Source organism: Ptychodera flava, unplaced genomic scaffold (assembly GCF_041260155.1).
Source record: "Ptychodera flava strain L36383 unplaced genomic scaffold, AS_Pfla_20210202 Scaffold_39__1_contigs__length_1403739_pilon, whole genome shotgun sequence".
Taxonomy (NCBI): Eukaryota; Metazoa; Hemichordata; class Enteropneusta; family Ptychoderidae; genus Ptychodera; species Ptychodera flava.
This window is the reverse complement of record NW_027248361.1, coordinates 450475-468352: the sequence shown is the minus strand read 5'-3', so window position 1 is coordinate 468352 and position 17878 is coordinate 450475. Positions and strand designations below refer to the sequence as shown.

At 36.8% G+C, this 17878-nt stretch overlaps 1 protein-coding gene and 1 long non-coding RNA gene across 2 annotated transcripts in view; both read left to right on the top strand.

Annotated features, from left to right (window-relative positions):
* Positions 1 to 11065, top strand: part of LOC139127962 (echinoderm microtubule-associated protein-like 2) — an 89750-nt gene extending 78685 nt beyond the window's left edge. The window contains exon 4 of the mRNA XM_070693811.1: positions 6581 to 11065. The gene's annotated coding sequence lies outside the window, so the exon portion shown is untranslated. The remainder of the gene's footprint in view (positions 1 to 6580) is intronic.
* A 1691-nt stretch (positions 11066 to 12756) lies between these two features.
* The window catches only part of LOC139127931 (uncharacterized), a 103485-nt gene continuing 98363 nt past the window's right edge, over positions 12757 to 17878 (top strand). The window contains exon 1 of the long non-coding RNA XR_011551159.1: positions 12757 to 13038. This is a non-coding gene — a long non-coding RNA (uncharacterized lncRNA). The remainder of the gene's footprint in view (positions 13039 to 17878) is intronic.

Genomic DNA, 17878 nt, shown 5'->3' with positions numbered 1-17878 from the left:
TGTGTGAAAGGGATAAAGTGCATGAAGTGAAAATACTTAAATGAAATGTACTGGAGACAGTGAAATATGTTTAATGTAATTATTCAGAATATAAAATGGAAAAAATACAGAATTAGATATATCGAATACTGTGATACAACCATTAACTCAACAAGTCATTTACAATGACATAGTCCCCACTTGTAATAGGAGTATTAGTCTTGATGGGGCAGGAAAATGTGGTCATTAAGAAGTATTACTGGAGTGTATATGTTGAGATCTATGGGCACATAGGTCTATGTCATTGTTCCCAATTTGAAACACATGAGGCATGTCTAAGTTATGGTTCTAAATCGGGAAAAAAGATCAGACCTCTAGCAGTATTGGCCAGCCAAGAAATACATATGCGCATATATAAAATGAGGTACAAGATGTGACATCTTAAGGTCTAATATCCTATCAAAATTGGAGAGTATAGAACTTGTGGTTACTGAGATATGCATATATATGTATAATCAAGGTCAAAGGTCATCAAGGTCACATGAAATTTTGAAAAAAAAATTATATTGCTAGTTAATCCCTATATGCCAACAAATCAGATCTCTAGCTCTTTTCGCTTGCCCAGAATCAGATGTGTACATAATGAATGAGGTAAAGCGTGTGTTGTCATAAGGTCTCCCATCCTACTAAATACAAAGGACATAGCACTTGTGGTTACTTATTTATTGACATAAACATATATTTTAGGTAAAAGGTCATCGAGATCACATGACATTTGGTCAAAAAATTTCTCTCCTATAGTTATCCCTATATACCAAAAATCAGACATCCAGCTCTATTGGCTCGCTCAGAATGAGATATGCACATAATTATTGAGGTACAGTATGTGGCGTCATAAGGTGTCCAATCATACCAAACATGAAGGGTGTAGCACTTGTGGTTACCGAGTTATGGAAAAATATGTATATTTTAGGTCAAAGGTCACCGAGGTCACGTGACATTTTGTCAAAAAAATTGTTTTGCTAAGTTATCCCTATATACCAAAAATCAGACCTCTAGCTCTATTGGCTCGCTCAAAATTAGATATGTGCATAATTAATGAGGTACAATATGTGGCGTCATAAGCTGTCCCATCATACCATATATGAAGGGTGGTAGCACTTGTGGTTACTGAGTTATGGACAAATATGTATATTTGAGATCAAAGGTCATCAAGGTCACATGACATTTTGTCAAAATATCCGAGATATCTGCGTGAACGGATGGAGTCACGGATGGACGAACAGACGGACATGACCCAATCTATAAGCTCACTGGACTTCATCCGTGGGGACTAAAAATTGTGTCACTGCATCCTTTTTGCAATATGAATACGATGAGAAACTAAATTTTTATTTTTTGTGGCCTTATACATGGGAGTTGATGGAGATCTGCCTTATACATGGGAGTCTATGGACGTGTAAACTAAAAATATGCAAATTTCACCACGATTTGCCCAAATTTGGGAAAGGTCACTCCTATGCACTTCCATACCAAGTTTCAAATCAATCTGACTTGTGGTTTCAGAGCAGGAGATTTTTTGACCAAAAATGGGAGAAAATTACAAAAAAATTCATGAAAAATAGCAAGTCCAAGATACTGACCCAAGATGCGCACAATCATTTCATGTCAGCCAAAAGACTTACATGCTAATTTTTCATGTAATCTGCTCAGTGGTTATTGAGTTTTTTCAATTTTGACTGTTTTTACATTTTTTCACTTAATTTGCACATTTTGGCAATGACAACTTCATTTGAACAAAATCTCATCTACAGCCCATCATCCATGTACACACCAAATCTAGATGAAATTGTACAGCGGTTTTGGAGTTTTTGATGTTGACGGACAGACATACAGACATACAGACATACAGACATCAGACATACATACATACAGACATTTTCCTAGCCTATAAGAATAGCTTCCATTGCCATATATACATATGGCTATGGGAGCTAAAAAGCTGTTTAATGATGCAGAAAATAACTGCTTGTGGCTGAATACATCTGGAGATTAAGTATTATTATCTCAAAACTGAGAAATGACAATTAGGAATTAGACTCAACATTTTCAGCCCACTGACTTATAAGCCATACATCACACCTAAGGTTATCAAAGCGGTAAACATCATGTTGATGCAAGCAGAAATTGTGCTCACTGAATGAAAACCAAAGCATGATCCTGACCGTTGATGAGTCAATGAGATATGTTACTATCGGTATTCAATGGTGAAGATTTAATCATTAGGATGTGCCACACACTGTGCCTGTGGTTGGACAGTGCTTGTTGAAGATTTCTAGAATATATGATACAATCAAATCTTGCCCTGGGGTGGAAATAGTTCATATGCTGGAGGCAAGTTGATTGTGTTTGACTACAAACAGAATTGTCCACACACTAATTCAGAAGACTAATCAACATATCTATGATATCTGATACAATGCTTGGTACTCTTTTTGTTCCGGCACTTCACAGACGCGACCTTTCCTCCCTGTTGCCATGGTTACTTGCCTTGTATTGTGCGTCCCTCAACATGAGGGCGAGGCCGAGTCACTGCAGATGAATGAGCTGTGTGTGTAGCGGTATGTTTTCACCCGTGTTGTGACATTGCAAACAGAAGTTGACAAGATATCGCCCAAACCATCATTTAACCTCATACAGCTTAAAACTTAGGCCAGTTGACATGCCACAGCGGGGGATGACTGTCCACCTGTTAAACATAAACATATTAATCATTCTGCTGACCTCATTCACAAGTTATCTTTTTGATGACATTGTGATGATTGGAGAAGGACGGCTGTGAGGTCAAGGTCAAGGGTTAAGGATGTTGAGGTCACAGCAATAGTGCATCTGACTTTTTCTGACGTGTTCAGACGTGGAATACATGTCAGTTTATGTCGTCGTGTCAATGCAGTAAGATCAGAACTGCAAATTACAGAATTTTAAACATGCGCCGACAAAAGTCAGTTTGTTCATACTGGAATCCACAAATCTGAATGCAAAACATGCTCCAATAAATACTGATTAATTGTTCTACACATTCAGTCAATATAACAAATCATTTCGTGTCATTTTCAGAAAAAGAGTGATTTTTGCCAAAATGTCAGTGACAACCTTGCTTTGATGGGACAATATGTATGGCTATACATCTATCCATTCATGTAATGATTGTATGAAGAATAGTTCAATACCTCAGTTCTATATGTAGCCTTTTTTAAAACTTTTTATGAACATTGGTTAAAAAAGGACAATTTGTCTCCACTCTTGACCTCATCATACTGCAAATGTTCCCCATCAGGATAGCCATTAAAAAATTGCTGACTCAGCAATTAAAATTAACCAAATATCTCTGTTGATGTGCAGCTGGCTCAGAAGCTTAAATCTGATTGGTTGATTGTCACTACTCACAGCAACTTAGGGAGTCTATGTGTATAATTCAATTATAACAGTAAGATTCAACAAACCAATTGAACGACAGCTTCTGAGATGCTACACATTAGCTAAATTATCTTTGAAATTTAAGTTTAATAACATTATTACTAGAGATTTTTAAACTTGACCAACAGAATATATTTGTCAGTCTTGAAATAAGGGCAAGTGCTCAGCTGTGATCACAGATATATTGATTACATGCACATCAACTTGTAGTGTCATCGCAGCTGAGATTTTGACTGGCGGCAGTGGAGTGATTCCATTTACCTGAAGCTAACTCTAATTACCCACTTCCCGTTTTACATTTCATGTGATCTCTGTGCCCATCAGATCATCTGCTCGCCCACTCAGTTGATGGCAAACCCATGAATCTGATACAAGGTAATGTTTCCGGTGGGAATTGTTTGCCGGTAATTTCTCCTGTCCGTAGAGGTTGCTTCAAATGCAGTCTTTTGGAATGATCTGATTCCCAATTGCAGCATTGGCATCGTTAGAAATGCTTGATTCGTTGTATTTTTCTTTCACATTGCTGCTTATTATTCCTATCAAAGGTATCTCAATGGTAAAAGCAGGTGACTTTGAGTCAAAGAATTTGACATCTATTTTATTTACAATGCAGAATTAACAAGAGATATAATGATTTATTGAAGTTAATTGCTGATTATGGCATTAACTACAGTAACCTGCTCAATTCTTGATTAATTGCTCTCCTACAACGATTATATATCAATTATTGATGACATTGTTTGATTTCATCTTTTATGATCGATTTGGTTTTTGCGTTTCTAAATATTGGCTGAATCTTTGCGTGTGCAGCATGCTGGCAGGGTATGCTTACCAATTACAGATCCCTAGTAACACCACCAAACGAGTTTATTACACTTGTAGAATCATCATTATTTCTCTTGGAGTAGCTTGATAACTCTATTATAACTGAACACTTGTGTTGAGAGAATATTCAGCTCAAGTTAAGGTAGTATGGGCCTTGAAAGTGAATGACTTCAACTTTTGCTTAAACTTCAATTTCCTATTAATGAAACTTTCAGTCATTCTCTTACCAAACCAAGAATAAAAATCAGGGGTCACCGTGCAAAGTTGATACTAGAGAAACAAATGACCTAACATTTACCGATTGTTTATATTCAAAATGGCCGACATCCCTGTGTTTACTCTATGGGCAAAGTTAAATTTTTATTTTCACAAAACTAAGGTAGTAGAAATAATTTTACTCCAAGAGCTTTAAAATGAAAGGAATTGTAAAAGTTTCAGAGTCCGAATATCTGTCTCTGAGGAGCATTCTACCTTACGATTAGGGGAAACAAAACTTTGGATACTTACTGAAAGGGTCTTCCCAGGGCACCTCTGTACTCTACTCCTACACTCAAAACTCCCTAAGTTATCAATGATTAATGTAAAATGCATGTTTTGACTAAAGTTCTGTTCTTGCTGAATATTTGTTGCTTTGTCTACCTATGAGCTATATTATTTGAAACTGCTTAACCTACCAATAAGAGCAAATCAAACACAGGTATCGTTTTGTGATATGATAACAACTATAGCATGTATTTCGCCATTACTTAAATAATAAACCCATATTCCTTGGCAAACCATAACTCCCTGCCTGAAGAGCAGATAATCCTGTCTGTGCACAATGAATATTTATGATAATTACATAATTCTGTTAATCCTATTAGCTCACCAAGTCATATATTATAGATGCGCATAAATATATGCTTTAAAGTAACTATTCTCGACTTGTGCATTCCATCTGTGTAGTGGGCAATACTCCAGTGCCTTTTGGTGCTTGACCGTGAACATGTTGTGAATTTGAAGTCTGTTCTTTGCTCAGGATGTTATGAGTGTCTTGTGGAAGAGCAAGTAAATGAAGATCTTCTGTAATTTAACCGTTTATTTGAAGAGACTTTCGTAATATTCTGTATTTTGGCATTTCATTATTATGGCATCAATAATCCAGACATGCTATGTAACATGTATGATAGGTTTCCAGTATCAGACAGGCAGTTGATTTAAATAACGGAACAGATGGTTACACATGTGGAGGATTATTACTTAGGATTCTGAACTGTCTATTTAATCTGTGCAATCGTTGCGGACAATCACAGGATTTTCAGGTCGATAAGTGGAACAATGTGCAGACAAGATGTTTCATGTTATTGCCAAATTAATATTACATACACATTCCATTTATTTCATATGGAAACCAACATGTGCTGTTCTTTGCGTTTTTCCTTTTTTCCCAAGCTGTTTCAGTGAGTTATGCTGACATTATAGATAGTTTCTTTTACAGAGACAGGCACACTGCTGATCTGTGTTAGGTGTTAATTTATCTGCTAAGTGAGTTGAACCGTAGGGTGTGAGACAACTCAAGTAACGATACTCAAGTCCTACTCAAACATAATTTGAACCAATCTACCAGTACAACAGGGGTTGAGATTCACATGTACATTTTCCTTGAGTGATGGAATTGAATTTCCCCCCAGATTACCAGTGTTTTTGTTGAATCCCACTGGATTCAGTAGGTTGGTTAGACCAGTGCACTGTGATATGGGGGTGACAGAGTCATTCACCCACTCTCATTTCTCTCTTGAAAGGGCTAACTTCAAAGGAGGCAAAGTGTACGGTTGTTCTTGATATGATTGGGAAATGGAGAAGGTGGTACGGTACACCCCAAGCCACCCCTATTTTCTGCTACAGAAGTCCATCTTTACCTAAGAAGTCAGTTAGGGATGTACCAAAACTCACAAGTGATATAGGGTAGTACAGCCCAGACATACCAACACATTCCATCCACCCCTTTTCCATTTAGATAGTTTCAACCCATGCATTAAATGCACTGCATTCTTTCCGTTTGACACTGTAGGGAAGGTTGAATCCTGAGAGCTGATATGGCAAATTCCATCTACTGCACTGCCAGTGGTAAACAAACACTAAAGCAGTAACCGGAATTTACAAGTTAACATTTCTGCAGCCTCTCCTAACTCTGAATCACAGTGATGATCTAAATATCCTCAGTTGTCATAGAAATTAATAAAATTTACTTGTATCGCTTCAGGACGTTTTTCCTACTTTTATTAAGCTTACAAATTCATCTCTCTTATTTTTATCATAGGATAGCGGCAGTGTGGTGATATTGCAGACGCAGTGAGTAGCAAGAATGTCTAAAGAAGATTTCAACTATGGACCAGAACAAGTTGTAGGCGTGGATGTTTAGGAATCTTTTGAACAATTTTATTTCTCAATGACAAAAAACACACCGCAGTTTTTAATGAGATTTTATTAAACGTGTGTGGAAGTCCACATGCCAAATTATGTATTATATCATACCAGTATATAGATGGTGCAAATACTGCTATCTGATTGGTCGAGATGTGAAAATAACCAATGCTATATTTGCAATAGAGCATGGTTGGAACAGACACGAGGTCCCAGCTAGAGAGAAAAATTCCCTTTTTGACATTTCATGCCAGAATTTCAATTTAATATTGTGTCATAAAAGCATTAAACCACCTCAGCAATAGGCATACCACTCAATTTTGACTAGTTTAATCCACATGTGCACCTGCTATCGTTCTTGTACATATGTCATAAACTTGTCTAAATCTTGTGGTTTACCTTCGCTGGGTGAGGTGTACTGCTTAAATATCATTGAAACCATGTCAAACTTTCATCTCCACAGTCCATGACACATTTACATGTACAATGCCAAAACTTGTTTTCCTTAATCAAGAATTATGATAATAATGATAAACTTAACGGGAATTTAGCTTTAATGTTTTAGAATATTTTCATTATTTTTAAATTTGAGAAAAGAATTTGAGTTTCTTGTTCTTGTGCCTAAAGTATGTTGACATTTAGAGTATTAGCCTTGTAAACACAATGAACCATGTCATATGTAGGCAATGTTATTGTTAACAAATGGAAGGTAGTGTGTACCATAATTCAGTTAACAACCATATAGCCTATATAGCCCAGGAACATATTAAGCATTACACACGTACATGCTGTATTGAAAAGCTGAATGCTTGGCATATGTAATCATTTTGGAGAAAAACAAGGAATTGTATTCTTCAAAAACAAAAGAAATATGGGAAAATTAATTGGTGTGGTGTTAATTTGTTATGAATGGTAAGGGAAAGCATGTTGTGTTGGCATGATGCAAATAAGCATTTGAATTCATAAATTTGCATCGGTGGGGTCGGAAATAAGCATTTGATGTCATAAATTTGCATTGGCTAGATTGCAGAGACGCGTTTGATTTCATAAATTTGTCCTGACTTGACAAATGGAAGATGGGGTCACAATGTGGAGTGGAATTTATGAAAGTATATGGCTGCTGTGTCATAGGTCTTGTTTGTACCAAACGCAGCCAATACCTACTCATCATCTGTCAGAAGACTTATGACAGCCCAGCACTGCAGAAATGTCAAGAGTTGATACTTGGGACGGTATTTTTGAATTACAGATTTAATTAACAAATACTCCTCGGTATTAAAAAAGCAAAACAGAAAGTAAATTTGTGTGCGTACAGATTGTGAAATATCCATTACTTATCTAGGGATATCACAGAATGTGTAGCGGCTTGCTTTTGTGTTTCAAAGTCATAACAAAGTGACATCTTAATTTTGAATACAAAATCCGTGTGGAATGCACAAACCAAGCTGGCTTATAAATATAAACCATGCATCTCGCTCCAAATTATGAACTCAATTCTTGGTCATCAAGCGTAGCATTCTTCGGAGATGAATCAATTTACAATAGTCTGTGAAAACATCCTACATCACTTTCCCATCTATTTATAGTGTTTTACTGTTTCCCAAATTACAACTTGCATCAAAACTTACGAAACCTTCTGCTCCAGTCTGTTGTGATGATCTGAAGCCGACAAAATGTTTTGTGGTATAAGATATATAATTTGTACAGTATTATAGAAATAAATGAAAGACATATGTGTCTACACAGTAATGATCAAACTGCCTAATCATGAGAAATGTTTGGACGTACTTGTTGTGTTCAGGTCTTTATTGAAAACTAGATAATCATATTTTAAGATTTAGTTTTATGGACTTTCCAACACTAGCTGGACAGCAGACTGTTGCTATTGTATCTGTAATGTAAATCACTCTGTTTCAACATATGCCAGTTGACCTGAACACCAGCTACTGGCCTCTAGACATCTCAAGCTTATCTGTACATCAGATCTATTGGTTTGAGGTACTTCTGATATCAGAACATCCACAGAATAGTTATGACCTGTGACCTGATTTCGTTTAGCCATGCTGAGCAATTTATACGTTGCCGTTGTTTTTACGGTAAGTCTCAGTTTCAGTGATTTAGTAGGTGCTGATAAAAGTATATTTGATACAGTTTCTGGTTTACTGGGAAATGGAAACTGCTATAAAACATGTCTGCTGCTTGCTATTTACAGACAATATGATGTACTGAGATAACGTCAGTATGGGTTGTAAGATGATGAGAAAACCAAACAAGGAACGTCAATTCAGCTCTTTCATGTTCCAAATTGAGTGATACCCTACCTACAAATATGAATATTACCACGGAAACAGGGTGAAATGAACATCAAGATGTGAATAAGCAAACAAAAATACAAAGAAGGAAATTTTGAGATATTGACGTCAAGCTTTAGATAGTACATCCAGTAAAATTTCTATAGAATATCGATATCAGGTGAAGGCCTATGTTAATTTATATTGGTTAGACGGGAAATGAATTGACTCTAAAAAATATGGTGGAACTATTTAATTTTGAATTTTCATGAAATCGATGAAGTGATTTTCAAAAAAAAGTAAAACGCATGGTGTTTGTGATTGGTAATAACACCATCTGTTTCATTGATTTCACATTTCCACAAATCAAATTTGATGAGATATCCACAGACTCTGTGTGTGTGCAGCTGAGAGTGAAGCATTGAAATGTCAGAACATCCTGCCCAGTCCATTCATTGCGTGGAAAACACAGATAGGCCCACACATACAGGATTCATTGTACTGAATGCTGGAATGGATTCACACCAGAGGAAGCCTATGTATGCTCAGTAAGACATTTAAAAAACCGTCCATTTTGTAGTTATGTTCTTTCAAACGTACTACAAGTGCTTAGAAATGTGTTTTATGAGTTTTACAGGAGCAATGTAACGTTGCATCGCTTCTTATAACTAGCTGTGAAGACAAGAGTAACGTTTTAATCAGAAATAATATGCTGTGCATTCAATAACCTCAAATGTTCCAACATTAGCAATAATACATTGCTTTGCTCAGGAGTTTCATATTACCGTAATTAAAGGCAGTTGAAGTAATAGCATGGAATCTGTAATGAAACTCTTTAAGTGGCAGGCGAGCTGATAGTCCATGCTGCACATATAACCTTGTTGACATCAACAGTGTACATTACAAAAATGTGTGATACAGTCTGGGCAGGATGTCTGAATAACCCACAGTCTGGGTAGGATGTCTGAATGACCCTGTCTTGTAAACGCTTCCGAGGCACGGCAATCCAACCAATAAATGTGTAGAATTATGCATCGTCATGCCTTGTAATGCAGAGAGAATTAATTTGGCACAGGAAATTAGATTGCCTTTTTCCATGTGTCCATGACAATATTTCACCATGGAAACTCAAGCTGGATATTTTTCATGTAATAAACTTTTGATGTGTACAATTATTCCATTTAAATAGAAACATATGTAAACTAAAGATTATTACACTGGCCACCAATGATGTCAAAGGTCTGGGGATTTTACATGTGGCTCTATTTGTCTGTTTGTTTGTCCATACCTGGCATCCCGAAACCTTTTTAAAACTATCAATTTTTAATATTTTTGCGATGGCAGAAACTTTATATCTGAGTTTTACCCATTTAAACACTTATTTCATGTCATTATAATAATAACACGATTGGAACTACTTTGGGATAATTGGATACGATACTAATGTCGGTTTAATCACAAATTTAAGCTCATTTACGTTTTGGTTTTTTGCAATTCACCTATTTTTATGGATAAGTTGTAGTATTACAGCTTTCAACTACAGGACACGTTACACTTTTGATAAATTTGAACAATATAAAGATCCTTTTCTCCCAAATTATTTCCAATCGTATTTTATATAATGTCATACAGGTATAAGATGGTCAGTACATGTATATCGACATTTTAAAATTAACTTCTTCTAGTCTTTATTTTATTTTCAATTGACATGTTTCTTGTGCACATTTATGTCCATACAGGCTTTATTGATGATATTGATAATAGATGTTTAAACATTAAAGTCCTTGTCACAACTCAAATACTTACAACAGTTGCAGTCTATTTTCTTTAATTGCTACTGTATCACAATTATTTGGCTTGACATTATTCAGAATGCCAGGACAGGCAAAATGTATTTACAGAAATGCTTAGGGGAGCACATCACTCTGTCCAGTCATTTTTCTGAGATTGATATCATTAGTAGACTGTTCCCATTGTTATATATCATTTCATCAAAGGGGAGTTTACGACTGAAAGGATCCTTTGAGAGTCTGTTATCTGTAAATATTGATTAGAGTTGTTTTCTGCAATAAAAGTGCTTTGAGGAAGAAGCTTGCGGGTTTTGAAGTATTTGTGCCAACAAGACGAAAGCCTGTATGGAGTCTGAGAGAGAGAGAGAGAGAAAGAGCCTTCCCACCTTACATCTCTCTATTATTTGTGCCTGGTTATTTATTCAACCACACAAAATCTAGGTATGATACCAAGTCGTAGTTTCCCTCTTGAAACAACACCTTCAAATTTTCAGGAAACGTAATTTTCTCCAGTCATAATAGTCGTATTCCATGTGAAATTTGCACAAAACATGAACACGGTTGGAAATGATTTGGGAGAATAGGATCTCTTAATTGTTCAAATTTATCAAAAGTGTTGGATATCCTATAGCTGAAAGTTGTAATATTACAAATTACCCATTAATGAATTGCAATAAAAGAGTAGATGACCTTAAATTTTTTTACTAAACCAATATCTTATTCTCCCGAATAGTTCCTATCGTGTTATTTGGTAATTATCAAACCACTTGTTCATTGGTAATTATCAAATCACTTTTTCTACATCAATTCTGTTACGTGCAGAGAAAACGAACAAAAGGGTGAACTCAGCAGTTTCCGTTTAAACAAAATTTATTACGAAAACAAAACTAATTGCTAAGTTAGGGACAGAGTACAAGCTTTAAAAGTGTACAGACTACTTATCTCAGCTGGGACGGCAAAGCTCCAGTCTCAGAGTTGTAACAGTCAGTCGGATGAATGAACAGTCCTTTGGCTTGCAGGCTTGAATTTGCACAAAGTCCACAGTATAAATCCAGCGTTGGCAGTGAAGGTCTTGAAAAGTCTTGAGAATGACTACTGCTGGAGTTTAGTAACACACAAGAGACACGATCCCAAAAGTCTGACTGGAAGCTGTGCACGTCCCTTTTATAAAGGCATATAAGAACAATCTAGAACTTTTATGACATGCTAATTACTGTTCTAAAATTATCTCCCTTACACAACTAATCAACTTTCCAGAACATTCCAAACATGACTAATTGAATTCAAGGTTGTGAGGTCATTAAGGGCAGTGACCTTGGAATGTTCTAGACTAATTGAACTCAGGTCATGATGAGTGTGGGGGAAATGACCTACATAACACACCCCCTCTTCAAAAAAAGAAAATTTTTCAAAGAAAAATCTTTCTTTTACAAATGTAATCTTGAAAAGGATTTAAGTACTCAATTTTGTTTTACTCTAAAGTAAAATTTCTTGAAAGTGAACAACAATAATTTCTAAATACGAGAGAGACAGTCTGCAATTAAATTGTCTCTGCCTTTGATATGTCTAATGTCAAGATTAAACTCCTGTAACATTAAACTCCATCTTAGCAATCTCTGATTTTTGCCTTTAAATTTCTGCAGAAAAACAAGAGGGTTGTGATCAATATAAACCACTATTGGCTGATTTGAAGAAGTAACATAAACTTCAAAATGCTGTAAAGCTAATATCAAAGATAAACACTCTTTTTCAATTGTAGAGTAGTTTCTCTGGGATTTGTTAAATTTGTGTGAAAAGTAGCAAACAGGATGTCCCATGACTATCTTCTTGCAATTTGTTGTTGGAAAACTTGAAATGGCACTGAATTTGGCATAAAGTATGCACGGCAAAGTCCGGTTATTTTTACTGAGTTCGATAAAGTCATTGTTCGGCAAATACTTGGCTTCCTCCTGGAGATATTCCGCTTTCGCAGGATCAGTCCGTCCGGATGTTGTTCCACTGGATTACTGTCGCAGACATCTTCGTTGTGGTAGATGATGTTTGTCCTCGTTGGAACATCTTGGAACAAATGTTCATGGATTGGTTCTTTCAGCTGTTGTTGGTGTTCTGGCTGGAGGTGTGCCAACTTTGTAGACTCCAGCTTCTCCAGGATTTCTGAGTTCTGAAGCTTGACCGAGCCCAGCTTTGAGTTTAGAGTATTTTCACTCAAGTCAGTTTCAGTATCACTATCTTCATAATGGTTTGAACTGACTGCACTGACAGGCTGAGTTATAGTAGGATTATCCCTATCCAAATATGGCTTAAGCATATTTATGTGACATAGCTGTTTTGTTTTCGCCTGTCAGGTGTTATTATGATGTAATTTAAATCACTCAATTTCTTATCAATTAGGTATGGCCCAAAGTAACGAGCATGGAGTGGTTTGCCAGGAACGGAAGTAGAACAAGAACTTTTTGACCTGGTTCAAACTTCCGTTTTGAGGTGTTTTTATCATATTTGGTTTTCATTGACTGCTGAGATGACTCAAGATTTTCTCTGGCTAATTCACATGCTTTAGAGAGTTTTGTACGAAAATCTGACACATATTGCAAAATATTCAGACAATCATCATCGTCTGATAGGAATTTCTCTTTAACGAGCTTAAGTGGGCCACGGACTGTATGTCCAAATACAAGCTCAAATGGGCTAAAACCAAGAGACTCCTGAATTGACTCTCTAACAGCAAAGAGCAGATAATGAATTCCTTCATCCCACTGCTTCTCTGTGTCAAAACAGTAGGTCCTAATCATGTTTTTCAAAGTTTGATGAAATCGCTCAAGGGCACCCTGACTTTCTGGATGATAGGCGGATGACCTATACTGTTTAATGCCTAGCTGATCCATTACTTGTTGAAAAATTCCAGACATAAAGTTGGAGCCTTGATCGGACTGGACACATTTAGGGAGGCCAAATAAAGTGAAAAATTTGACTAAAGCTTTCACTATAGTCTTTGTCTTTATATTTCTCGGTGGTATGGCTTCTGGGAACCGAGTTGATGTACACATAATTGTCAACATGAACTCATTTCCTGATCTTGTTTTTGGTAGGGGCCCAACACAGTCTATTAGTATCCTACTAAATGGTTCTTGAAATGCAGGAATTGGCTGTAAAGGGGCCTTTGGAATGGTCTGATTTGGCTTTCCTACCATTTGACATGTGTGACAAGTTTTACAGAAATGTGCTACATCCTGCCTGAGATTAGGCCAATAAAAATGACTGAGAATTTTATGATAGGTCTTCCTGACTCCTAAATGACCAGCCCAGGGAGTTTCATGGGCCAGGCGCAATATTTCAGCACGGTAGGGCTTTGGAACCACAATTTGATGTTTTATAGCCCAATCGTCATCAACCAAAACATCTGGAGGTCTCCATTTACGCATGAGAATACCAGACTTTGTATAATAGGAAACAGAGCTATCTGAAGTTTTACCTTCATCATCTACCCTGTCAAACAAAGACAAAATATCTGGGTCTTTGTGTTGTTCTGCAATGAGATTTGATCTAGAAAATGTCTGACTTTGGTCAGCAGAAGTTTTACTGGAAGTTTCAAATCCACGAGGGATAACGGAATGATCCGTGTCAAACACCTGACTGAGAAAGGTGTCATTTAAGTCAACATCTGTGACATTATTTTGAGAGTATTTTGATTCTCGGAAGTTTTCTTTGACATGGCTCGAGTAATAGCACATGAAGGAAATAAATCGGGTATCTCTTGTTCAATTGGCTCTGGATCCTGATCTAAACTAGGATTATCAGTCACAAGTGGATTAGTGATGACCTTGTCCCCAGCAAGGTCGTTTCCAAGAAGAAGGTGAATCCCTTCGAAAGGCAAAAAGGCCTAATACCTAAAGCCACAGGTCCAGAAACAAAGTCCGAAGACAAATAGACATTATGGAGAGGAACAGGAATGTAGTCATTGCAATCTACCCCCTTAATAAGAACTTTAGAACCTGAAAATGACTTTTCAGAAAACGGCAGGGTATCTGCCAACAAAAGAGACTGGGAAGCCCCGGTATCTCTTAAAATTTTGACAGGGGTAGCGGAAGAAAAATCACTAGAAAGTGATATAAAACCATCGTGAATAAATGGTTCGAAAATACCCATAATGCTATCTTGAGAAGAATTGACCTTGACCTCATAATTGGGGATGAGAGGGATTTAACCTCAGAAAATGTGTTGCACACATTATTAGACTCTAATCGAGTTGATGAAGAAATAAAGCCGGTGGGCTTAGATCCACTTTGACCACTTTGACCTTCACGTTTTCTTTTCAATTTGAAACACTCTGACATTAAATGGCCGTCTTTCTTACAATAATTACAAGAAAGTGTACCAAACTGTTTGTCAGAAGGAGATTGAGACTTGGATCTGATGATGTGGGAGTGTTACTTGAACTCTGTGAACTGTTGTCATTTGATTTTCTACTCTCCTTTGAAAAATTCTTGGATGAAAGGAGGAGTTAAATTTACCTGCATTGTTTCTGTATGAAAAGGACTGGGATGGTTTGCTGAGAAATGAAGATTTGTGGGTCAACGAATAATCATCGGCAAACGTGCAGCAACCTCCAATGTATCTGCCTTTTGTTCATTGATAAACGTCTTGATGTCACTCCGGATGCACCTTTTAAATTCCTCAATCAAAACAAGTTGTCGTAATTTGTCATAATTCTGACTGACCTTTTCCGAAGAACACCAACGATCAAACAGTTGTTCTTTTGTTCGAGCAAATTCAACATAAGTTTGATCCTTCACCTTCTCACAATCCCTAAATTTCTGACGGTAAGCTTCAGGCACCAACTCATAGCCCTTGAGAATTAATTCCTTCACAGAATTATAATCTGAAGCCTGCTCTACTGACAACTGAATGTAAATTTCTCTGGTTTACCCACCAAAGCACTCTGCAAAAGCATAGACCAGGACTCCTTAGGCCAATTCAGACTCTGAGCAATTTTCTCAAAATGGAGAAAATATTTGTCAACATCCTTTTCTTGGAAAGGGGGAACTAACCTGAAATGCTTAGTGATGTCAAACTTGTCCGAAGGGAAGAATTTTCCTGACTGTCCAAGCTCTAAACGTTTTATTTCTACCTGTAATCGCTGTTCTTCTAATCGCAATTCTTTTTCTCTCTGTCTTTCTTCCATTTCTAATCTTTCCTGCCTTTCTTTTTCTTTCTGTCTTTCTTCCATTTGCAATTCTTTTTCTTTCATTTCCTTTTCTAATTCCAATTTCTTAAGCTCCAAATCTGCCTGTCTCTCTTTTTCCATTTGTAATTCTTTTTCTCTCATTTGTAATTCTAGTTTCTTGATCTCCAAATTTGTCTGCATTTCTAATTCTAATTTTCTGAGTTCAGAGGTAGACTTGGGCTCATAATCTTTCAGGGTGGATTCCTCAAATTGGCCTAAATCAACTAGATGTTTGGCAATACGGTACTGTATTTCCCTCTTGCGCATAGATCTTTTAACTTCTACTTAAGGAAATTTGCCAGTGCTATGAGGTTGTCTTTTCTGAGGGAATTAAATGTGTCCTGATCAAGGTCATCCATAAATTCGTCTGGCTTGAATTCCGCCATGATTGAATTTCGCTGAGTTCACAGTATACAGTAGTTTTGAAAAGGCTGTCAAAATGTTGTCAAACGGCTCAAAATATTCGTCTCCCGGACGAGCCCCAATTTGTTACGTGCAGAGAAAACGAACAAAAGGGTGAACTCAGCAGTTTCGTTTAAACAAAATTTATTACGAAAACAAAAACTAATTGCTAAGTTAGGGACAGAGTACAAGCTTTAAAAGTGTACAGACTACTTATCTCAGCTGGGACGGCAAAGCTCCAGTCTCAGAGTTGTAACAGTCAGTCGGATGAATGAACAGTCCTTTGGCTTGCAGGCTTGAATTTGCACAAAGTCCACAGTATAAATCCAGCGTTGGCAGTGAAGGTCTTGAAAAGTCTTGAGAATGACTACTGCTGGAGTTTAGTAACACACAAGAGACACGATCCCAAAAGTCTGACTGGAAGCTGTGCACGTCCTTTTATAAAGGCATATAAGAACAATCTAGAACTTTTATTGACATGCTAATTACTGTTCTAAAATTATCTCCCTTACACAACTAATCAACTTTCCAGAACATTCCAAACATGACTAATTGAATTCAAGGTTGTGAGGTCATTAAGGGCAGTGACCTTGGGAATGTTCTAGACTAATGAACTCAGGTCATGATGAGTGTGGGGGAAATGACCTACATAACAATTCTAGCTACCTGTATTCAAAAATTAGCAAGAAATGTAGTGTAAACGATTTGTAAACAAGTAAACTTGTCATTGCATGACCTTTGTGGTAACTCTGACAAAAATACATTATTTGCGCTAATCTTACCATATTTATGGCATTCTAAGTGACACATGTTTTGACTGGTCATTTATTCCAAGTTTTGCTCCATTAACCAATCAGCAACTTCTTTGGCGTTAACAGAGAGACTTGTAGATGCGACAGTCTTTCAAGTGGACATTATTCTCCAACGGACACGTGGTACCTGATCTACTTGTCGGCAGCGTGTTAGAAACATGGAAAGTGCCTCCCAACCTGTTAAGATGTAATTTCACTCTCAAAAAGTCGAAAACGTAATAGGAACAGCTTGAATCCGTCAGATATCGGACGTTTTTTCCTTAAATATCTTTGATGGTTTTATCTTCCGGTAAATTGCAAAAATGTATCAAGAAACTACTCGAGCGTGGCTAGCAGGGTTCCGATGGAAACACAAGTGCCAGAACACTTTGTTACGTTTTAAGTTAGTGCGTGCCTCGAAATTGAATGACGTACCTTTGCTCAAACTTTTCAAAATGAAACTTCAAGCCATTCCCTTTCGAAAGAAGGTCAGGGGTCACCGTGCAATATGGCGCTAGAGAAGAAAATTTACATATTTTTAAAATTCAAAATAGCTGCCCCGTGTTAACTCTACCGAGAGCAATCGATTTTCACCGAACAACTCGATAAGAATATTATCACTCCACCAGCTTTAAAATGATCATTACAAGCAGTAGACCAGAAAGTTTCATGTACTTTAAAAGATTTGAGTACAAATAT